Source organism: Dendropsophus ebraccatus, chromosome 13 (genome assembly GCF_027789765.1).
Source record: "Dendropsophus ebraccatus isolate aDenEbr1 chromosome 13, aDenEbr1.pat, whole genome shotgun sequence".
Taxonomy (NCBI): domain Eukaryota; kingdom Metazoa; phylum Chordata; class Amphibia; order Anura; family Hylidae; genus Dendropsophus; species Dendropsophus ebraccatus.
Window position 1 is genome coordinate 61,424,691 of NC_091466.1, and position 9,104 is coordinate 61,433,794.

The following is a 9,104-nucleotide window of genomic DNA, read 5'->3' on the forward strand; positions in this document are numbered from 1 at the left end:
AAACCTCCCATTGAAAGGCGTCCTAGCTGGTCTAGGTGGCTGCGTCTCCTGTGTGCAAACAGAATTATTGTCTATTATTTTTCCAGAATGAGCTCATTCAGGAGTTAAAAATGTGTGGATCTCATTTAAATCACGTTAACTCATTTGCTTTTGAAATAACACTTTGCAAAAATCAAACTATGTTGATTAAGGTCCATGGTTGTGAGAAATAGCTACTCCCCCGTTGCCTTTTGTTAATGCTTTGGCTTGTAATGGAAGTCGGTTACAGCTGTGCACATCAAAAAGAATGATGACAGAATAAACACGTTCTAAATAAGACTAGCATCAAGTCCCCTGTGTGATACATTTAATTCCGAATGCTGTAGTGCATATAGATGTTAAAAGATCCTTATGCATAATAGATTCTGCTTACATGTAAAACCATTGTGGAGAGTGCTTAATGGAGGGAGTCGGCTGGGTTGTAATGACCGCCGCTTGTTGGAAGACTTTAGAAGCCCCTTCTGCTAAATGACTAAAGTAATCCCAAGAAACGTTCCAAGGCTATGTTCACACAACGTCTTTTGAGCTCTGTTTAAAATGACTCAAAATAACGGACGTTATTTAGCAGCCTGGCCTCCCCTTAGTGCAATGACTGGTGTTGCAGATGCGGCTTAATTGAAAATTCTATCGAATTTAATAGTAAAAAAAGAGAAAGAATGGTGGAAAAAGAAAAACTGTGTGTGAACAACTAATAAAAACATCCGCTGTTTGCAAAAGACGTCCGAAAATAATGATCATGTTCATTATTTTGATGTCCGCGGTAAAAGCGTCCGCTATTCAATGCATTGTGTGCATTGGACGTCCGTCTTCCCATTGACTTCAATGCATTGCCATTGCACTCAGTTATATCGCGGCAAAAACAGACGTTTTTTAAATATGAAAATCGGCCGTCTTCTCTCGTTTTTGACGTTGTGTAAACATAGCCCAAGACTGTATCTATATACTGGGCCAATGTGATCTATATGAATACAACCCATTGATCCTGAATCTAACACAGTACTGTGTCTCAGGAGGTTGTCCAAACGGTTATGTTCACACGACGTCCAAAAAACGGAAGAGAAGTTTTTGTCATGATTTATTTGATTTTAACGGAATGACGGACGTCAAATGCACATAGCATATTAAATAACGGAAGTCGTCTGCGCGGACGTCAAAATATTGACCGGGACACTTAATTTTGGACGTCTTTTGCAAACAGAGGACGTTATTTTTTAGTTGTTCACTGTTTTTCTTTTTTCACCGTCCTTTCACCGTTTCTACTATTAAATTCAATGGACTTTTTTTTATTAAAGTTGGACCCAAAGGACAATCAGTTCACCTAAACTATATAACGTACCAACAGCCGTCATTGCACTGATGGACGAGCAAACTGCAAAATTACGGACGCCATTTTTTCTTTTCAAAAACGTAGTGTGAACATAGCAAACCTGTGTTCACACATTCTCTGTAGCATTGATGACTAATTCCCCAATTCCTTGTGGATACCTACCGGATCCACAGCGGAGAACCGCCGCGAGAACCGCCGCTGTGAATATGTGCTTTAACTCCCTGGTGCCTGCAGCCCCGCTGTTGCATCCCCCATCCCCGGCGGCGGCACATCACCCCCATCCCGGCCACATCCCCCCATCAGCCCATCTCCGGCCCGCCGCCGCGAGCATACATTACCTGCTCGGTGGCGCGGTAGCAGTGAGGCTCCCGTCTCCGGTCCCGCTCAGCTGATTTTGTGGTCTATGTAAATCAGGCTTTTCTATAAATCACTCCCTACCCAGGAAACAAATGTTCTAAATTCTTGGCCACTGGATGTCTCCCTTCAGTGCAATCAGCTGCCCACTGCAAGAGGGATTCTGTCTCTGCGAGAGGTGAACTATTTCTCAGCAGGATCTACACTGTCCCAGAAAGGTAAATCAAGGCTTTTCTCTCATCTTAGTAGCAGTTCAGTGCTTAGGGTGACTCCTTTCTTAGTGTACTGCTGCTGTATGTATACAGTGATGCCTTCTGTAACTAATCTCTCCACCCCCTTTACCCTGCAGGCTTGTCTTTAGCAGCAGTGCAGTTCTTAAAGTAACCTCTACTCACTGTACTGTTGTTTCTCTCATATATGTTCAAATAACATCTTGTAAAGACAGTAAACCCTTCTCTACCACCACATCTACAGTAATGTACAGTGTGAATCATCAGCCAACCAAATTACCAGCTGGTCCAGTGCACTTTCACCAGCACTAGGACAGGCAACTAAGAGAGGAAGTAACTATCTGTGTACTACAGGCAAGCGGGCTCTGTTCATACCCTATGGAATAAATAGAAGAAGAATGAGCTGTGCATCATCAAAGAGGCTGAATAACGCAGTGAATCCCCCCATATCTCCTTTAGAATGGTTTCACTCCAAACATTATAACAAATATATTAGGAAAGTAATCAGCACAAAGTTATTTAAATCTATTCATTTTAAAGGAAATGTCCATTTTGCAGAATTATAAATGTATTGAGATTGTGTTATTTTTCCTAGAATAGTTTGTATCGTGAGGAGAAATCAAGTAAAGTACATTAAATCCCTTTAATTATTGTCAATGGTGTTTATTGCACCAATAGCTTGTGTTTAAATTATATAGATAGTGAAGACCTTCCCTTTGTGCTTCATATTTAATACACCTATGAATTCTCTGGGATGAGATACAGACATGTACTTATGCCCTCCCTTATATTTACTCTAATTTTGTTAAGAAATCCAATTTCCTACAGTACAAATTCAATACAATATTGCCACATATTAACAAAATCCTCAATACATTGAAGCTCTTACAGTTATCCCTTGCCACACATTTCTGATTATGTTGATCCACGAGAAGTAAACAAAGACAAATAAGTATATATATATATATATATATATATATATATATATATATATATATTAGGCTATTGTTTGATTTTATATATATATATGTATGAAGCAAAAATCAATATCCTATAATAATTTACTTATAACATACACTACACAAACATTAGGAAGTGGTTGTTGTCATTGATATTGACTTTCAGATGGGGAATTTAAACTCAGTTTTTCCTGACGCTCATGACTTGTGTGTCTTTGTATGTTCTTGAAGTATATCCTTGAACAGTTGCAGTCACTTATTTCAGGGTAAAATATTTTCATAGACTATAATAATCTTTATATGTGGAGATTTGGAGGATGTGTAATGTTTTTAACAAATTTGTACAACAGAAAAATACCTATAATAATAATTAATTTAAATGACCCTATCACTTAAAAAAATGGACAGTCTCTGGGTGTTCAGACCACCACTGACCACTAGAATAAGCAGGGAGAAGCACTTGGCTAAGTGCTTGACTTCTCATCTCACTGCCTTTAACCCCCTCCCGCTGCTGCACAGTAAATTAACGTGGCTGAAGCCTATGCCCGATGCAGCAGCGATGTTAATTTACGATGCAGGATCACACAGGCACAGAAGCTGTGCCTGTGTCATCAGTGGCGGGTCCCGGCTGTCAGTAATAGCTGGGGACTCACCGCAATTGTCAGCATCTGAGGCACGACTGCAGTATCTTTAAGGCTTCAGACAGAGAATTCTCCCTCTACAGAGGGAGAATTCTCTGTCTGGTAACAATCGGGGCTCTGCGATGTGATTGCAGAGCCCTGATGGTAGCCATGGACACTGGAAGCCTTGTCCTGGCTACTGAGGCCGGCGGGGAAGGGGGTCTAAGGCGGCCACAAGCTCTGCCCCCTCCCCTCATTCGCCTGCCGCTGTTACAAGCTTCTAACAGTGACAAGGGACAGAGGAGAGGGGGCAGACCAAGGACATCATTATGATCCCATAAGCTAAAGTTCAAAACGACCTGGGCATTGAGGAGTCAATGATCCTTGGTTGTCAAAGGGTTAATATTACAGTCTTTTGACAGTCTCCTGCAGAGAGACAGAGATCACAGCGAACCGAACCGGGGACTGAAGTGCTAGAACACCCAAACATTAAAACTTTTGACAGGTCTGTGTGACATCCTCAGGATAAACCATTGATATCAGGTTGGCCCGGGGCCCCACTCCTGGTACCCTACAGATCCACTGTTTAACAGGCTGTAGAGCTTGGGTGTCTACATGTGCTCATACTGTTAGTACCATTAGTAGCGCCAGGGCAGCGTCATCCCGTTACGTGAACGGCCAATCTTATATTGAGGACCTATCCTGAGAATAGTCCATCAACTATTCAAGCTTGAATCCCTCCTTCAAAGCCATTGTGTATATGTTCAGCCCAATGCCTACTGCATATATATCAGTGTATGGAGGCTGTGTGGTTTCATGGTCTGGGGCTGCCACACCGGTTGTGTCATACTTCCTATATACAAAGATGAATACCCCCCATCAATATGGATTTCAATTCACATGAAACTGGACAAAAAAAAACATATATTAAATAAGATGCCAAAGTACTATGGACCTCTATGGAAGCCGCATTAGGTTCTATACAAAGCAGACCACAAGATGGCCATGTGCATAAGGCCTAAGGGTATAAACCCACACACCGTATATGCTGCGTATTTACTGCTGCGATACGCAGCAAACTCGCAGCAAACTCGCAGCAAAATCGCAGCAGATTAGATCTAAATAACTGAACACAGCATCAAATCTGTACCAACAAATCTACTGCGTATTTGTTGCATATCTGCTGCATATACGGTGTGTGGGTTTATACCCTCAAGCTAATTTATTATTTCTCCATGTGATGTGCATTCTGTCTTCTGTATTGACCGGCTCAGTGTTGCATATATGATTGCACTTCCATTATAGATATTGTAATGGGTGTCTATTCACCGCCGCGCAGTATAGATTGTAACTTAAGGTTAACAGTCTTTATTCATGGAGATTAAGAATTCATGTTGCCATGGAGATCCTATTATCCAGCCCCAGAGTTCCGAGTTCACATTTTGTTCATGAATTTATGACGCAGTCGGCATACCGGGCTCCATGTAACAGCACACGAAATTAGAAAGAGGAAGGAGAATCAATTGTGCCATGTTATCCGTGTCGTTTCTATCGGTCCGTCTGTGACGAAGGCAAGAAAGCAACCCAATCCTTTTTGCAGTATGTAAAAATATAGCTATATCTAGCTAAATCTAGCTATAAATATAAAATAATTTATTCCGTAGCGTTGTGTATAATCGAAAACGGCAAAACTCAGTGTATCCCCCCCCCCCCCCTCTTTTCCTCCTTATGCAGAGCAGCTTTTACAGCCATGGGCGAAGATTTATCAAACATGGTGTAAAGTTAAACTGGCTCAGTTGCCCCTAGCAACCAATCAGATTCCACCTTTCATTTTCCAAAGAGTCTGTGAGGAATGAAGAGTGGAATCTGATTGGTTGCTAGGGGCAACTGGGCCAGTTTCACTTTACACCATGTTTGATAAATTTCCCCCGTAGTTTCTGACTGGGACTTGAATGGAAATGGAAAAAAAACGGATGGAAAAATGGATGCATTTGTGTGCGTCCGTTTTTCCATGGACTTTATAAAAAAGGGATCAAAACGCATCCATTTTTTTATGTACATAAAAAAAAGCTATGTTTTTTCTGTATGTTAACCCTTTCACGACATGGGATCATTATTGCCTCAATGCCCAGGTTGTTTTAGGATATCAGCTTATGGGATCATAATTATCCCATAAGCTGATGTCCCTGTGTCCGCCCCCTCTCCTTTGTCCCCTGCCGCTGTCACAATCTTGTGACAGCGGCAGGGGAGAGAGGGGAGGGGGCAGAGCTCATGACCGCGCGCCCTGCTTCTGGTTTCCATGGCTTCTGGTTTCCTCAGGTCTCTGCGATCACTTCGCAGAGCCCCAACAGACACTGGCAGAGCCTCTGTCAGGAGCCCTATAGATGCTGCGGCCGTGCTGACCGCAGTATCTATAGGGTTCTCTCAGCACCGGAGTGCGGCTGGTGGGTCCCTGACTATCACTGATAGCCTAGACCCGCCGCGGATGACACAGGCGCAGGGTCGTAAATTAATATCGCTGTAGCATCAGGCATAGGTTGCAGAGACGTTAATTTACTGTGGAGCGGCGGGAGGAGGTTAAAGAAGGATGCGTTTTGATCTTTTTTTTTTTTTAATTATGGAAATCAATGGATCAAAATGGATGCACACAAATGCATCCGTTTTCCATCCATTTTTTGAAAAAACAGATGAAAAAATTAACAGATTGCAAAAATGAAGTGTGAACGCAGCCTAACCAAGTTTTTGTGGACGGTAAAAAAAATAAAAATCTTTCATTTTTTTTAATATAATGGAAGTAAATTTTCATCTGTTCCCCCCCCCCCATTAAATGGGTACCCTAAATGGACTGCAAAAACGCAATGTGAATCCAGGCTAATCTGGGTTCAGACCAGTCATAACTAGAATCAGAATGGCTGAAACACAGTGGCAAAGCCTAATTTTTATGCTTCTTGTACCAACTTCTATAACTTTTTCCTTTCCCCTGATGCCACTAGGACTAGCCTCTCGAAAACTGTTATTAGATGCAAAAAGAGAAGCTTTTTTAAAAAAATTATTTACAAAAACAGGGAAAACAAGACAGCCTTTCAATATACTTTATATACCATAGCATCTTCTTGGCAGAGAAAAAAAATAAACCGAGAAGTTGGAGATGTAATTTGGATAAAGGTGCTATGCCATACATTAGGTGGTAGTTTAAATTCCTACTGATAACAAATCCAAAAAATGTATGGTAATTAAAAAAGGTAATTCAATCCTCAGTACCCTATAAATCACATTACTCTCCGGGGCTTTTTGTTAGGGTCAAGAAATCTGTATTGGAGCAATGGGTGGCGGCCTGCTCTGCTCCCCGTCAGAGATACACACAGCAGATATCAGAGAGTACACTAGTTAGCCTAGATTGCTCTAATAGCCAGCTGGAGTGTCAGGCTTTAATAATAGACCAGGAGCCCAGTCCATAATCTCATTGGACCAGCCGCCTGAATCCATCTGTGCAAGTAAACTGTGGCTGGCAGAGGCATCTGTCAGTCAAGAGAACACAATACTGAGCAGCTGAAGGTATCCTGAGTAGCAAAGAATCTAGCAGCAGAGTAACTCCTTCACTGCCAGGGGCTGAACAAGACCGATCCCTGTTCAGACCAGGTTCAGGAATTAGCACCTTCTCCGCTGCACAGCCTGAACTGACTAGCGAAAAGGCACAATCCTGACAGTGCCCAGTCCCTATTAGGGGAGGAGAGAGTGTGCGTGTGCACCCTATGGGCCATTGCCATGAGATCGATGGAGACTTCGTTTTGGGTCATCTACTCATTTTGCACATTACATTGCTTTTTTAAAAAAAATTTCCAGTCCAATCAATGGTGTGGTTTATTGGCCACAAGTACTGTACATGTACTGGGTGCAACACGCAATGTCTCGGGCAGGTGGTCATTCCCTGGGATTCCTGGATACTGATCTGTTCTGGAGATATAGGGGGACATGTATGAAAAGGCAAAAATGCCTTTTTTAGGCGCAGATGGGGCAGATCGGCGTAAAAATATTTGCAAATGCTATTTTTGCTAATATTTGGTTCACATCGGCCCCATCTGCGCCACCTTTGCCAGTGGGACGGAGAGGCGGCGTTGCGGGGGGGTGGGGCACGGCCTCTGTGCGCGCCGCATTTCTGTGTCCACCGTAAAAATGATACTAAAACCTACGCCAGCTCTGAGCTGGCATAGGTTTTAAAATTTTCGCACGGAGGGGCTCCATGTGCTCGGGATTTATGTAGAGGCAATGCGTCTCTATATAAATCCCCTGAACTCCGCAGCAGCGGGGACATTTGTAAGCCCGGCGTAAAAACCGCCGGACTTCATAAATGTCCCCCATAGTTTTAGGCTATGTTCACACAACGTTATTTTCAGCTCAGTTTAAAATGACGTCCGTTATTTTGAGTCTAAAATAACGGACGTTATTTAGCAGCCTGGCCTCCCCTTAGTGCAATGACTGGTGTCTGCTCATTATTTTGATTTTGGTTACTAATTGGCCTTTGGGTGCGGCTTAATTGAATTTAATAGTAAAGACGGAGAAAGAACGGTAGAATAAGGAAAACTATGTGTGGACAACTAATAAAAAACGTCCGCTGTTTGCAAAAGACGTCCCAAAAAAATGATCATGTTCATTATTTTGACGTCCGCTGCAAAAACGTCCGTTATTCAATACACTGTGTGCATTGGACGTCCGTCTTCCCATTGACTTCAATGCATTGCCATTGTAGTCAGTTAAATCGCGGCAAAAACGGACGTTATTTTAAATATGAAAATCGGCCGCTTTTTCTCTATTTTTAACGTTGTGTGAACATAGCCAGATTTCTAACAATGACTATGGAAGACTTAAAGAAATTGCACTCCCCAGCTGTGATCCCTCAATATGGCTGCAGTCCTTGCCGCTCACTGGCCATGTCTTGATATAATGAAGTGGCCACCCTGCCATTTGTTGGCTGCAACAGTGATTGGCTTAAAGGGGTACTCCAGCGGGGGGGGGGGGGGGGGGGGGGGGCACTTTTTCGCTGGGACCGGGGAGGAGGTGGCCAAGGGAAAAGACGTCCACTCACCTCCCTGGTTCCAGCGTGACGTGAGACGTGACGTCTCAGATCCGCTCAGCCAGTCAGTAAAGGAGGCGGGATCCGTTTCAAGTCGTCTTGTGTCGTCTCAGGCCCGCGTCAGACACCAGGAAGCGGCCGAGAACCGGGGGCCGGAGCGCCGCGATGCGGGACCCGCCGCTGGAGTACTCCTTTAATATTGGCTTAAATTAAAAAATCTCAAGTCTTCCAGTACTTATGAGCTCCTGTATGTCCTGCAGGAAGTGGTGTATTCTTTCCAGTCTGGAGAGCAGGAGAGGTTTTTTATGGGGATATGCTACTGCTTTGGACAGTTCCTGACACACCACTTCCTGCAAGACACACAGCAGCTGATAAGTACTGGAAGACGTGAGATTTTTTAATAGAAGTAAATTACAATTCTCTGACACTTTCTGCCACCAGTTGATTTGAAAGAAAACATTTTTTGCTGAATTGAATCCAATCTACTCCCTATTAGTAGGTAAC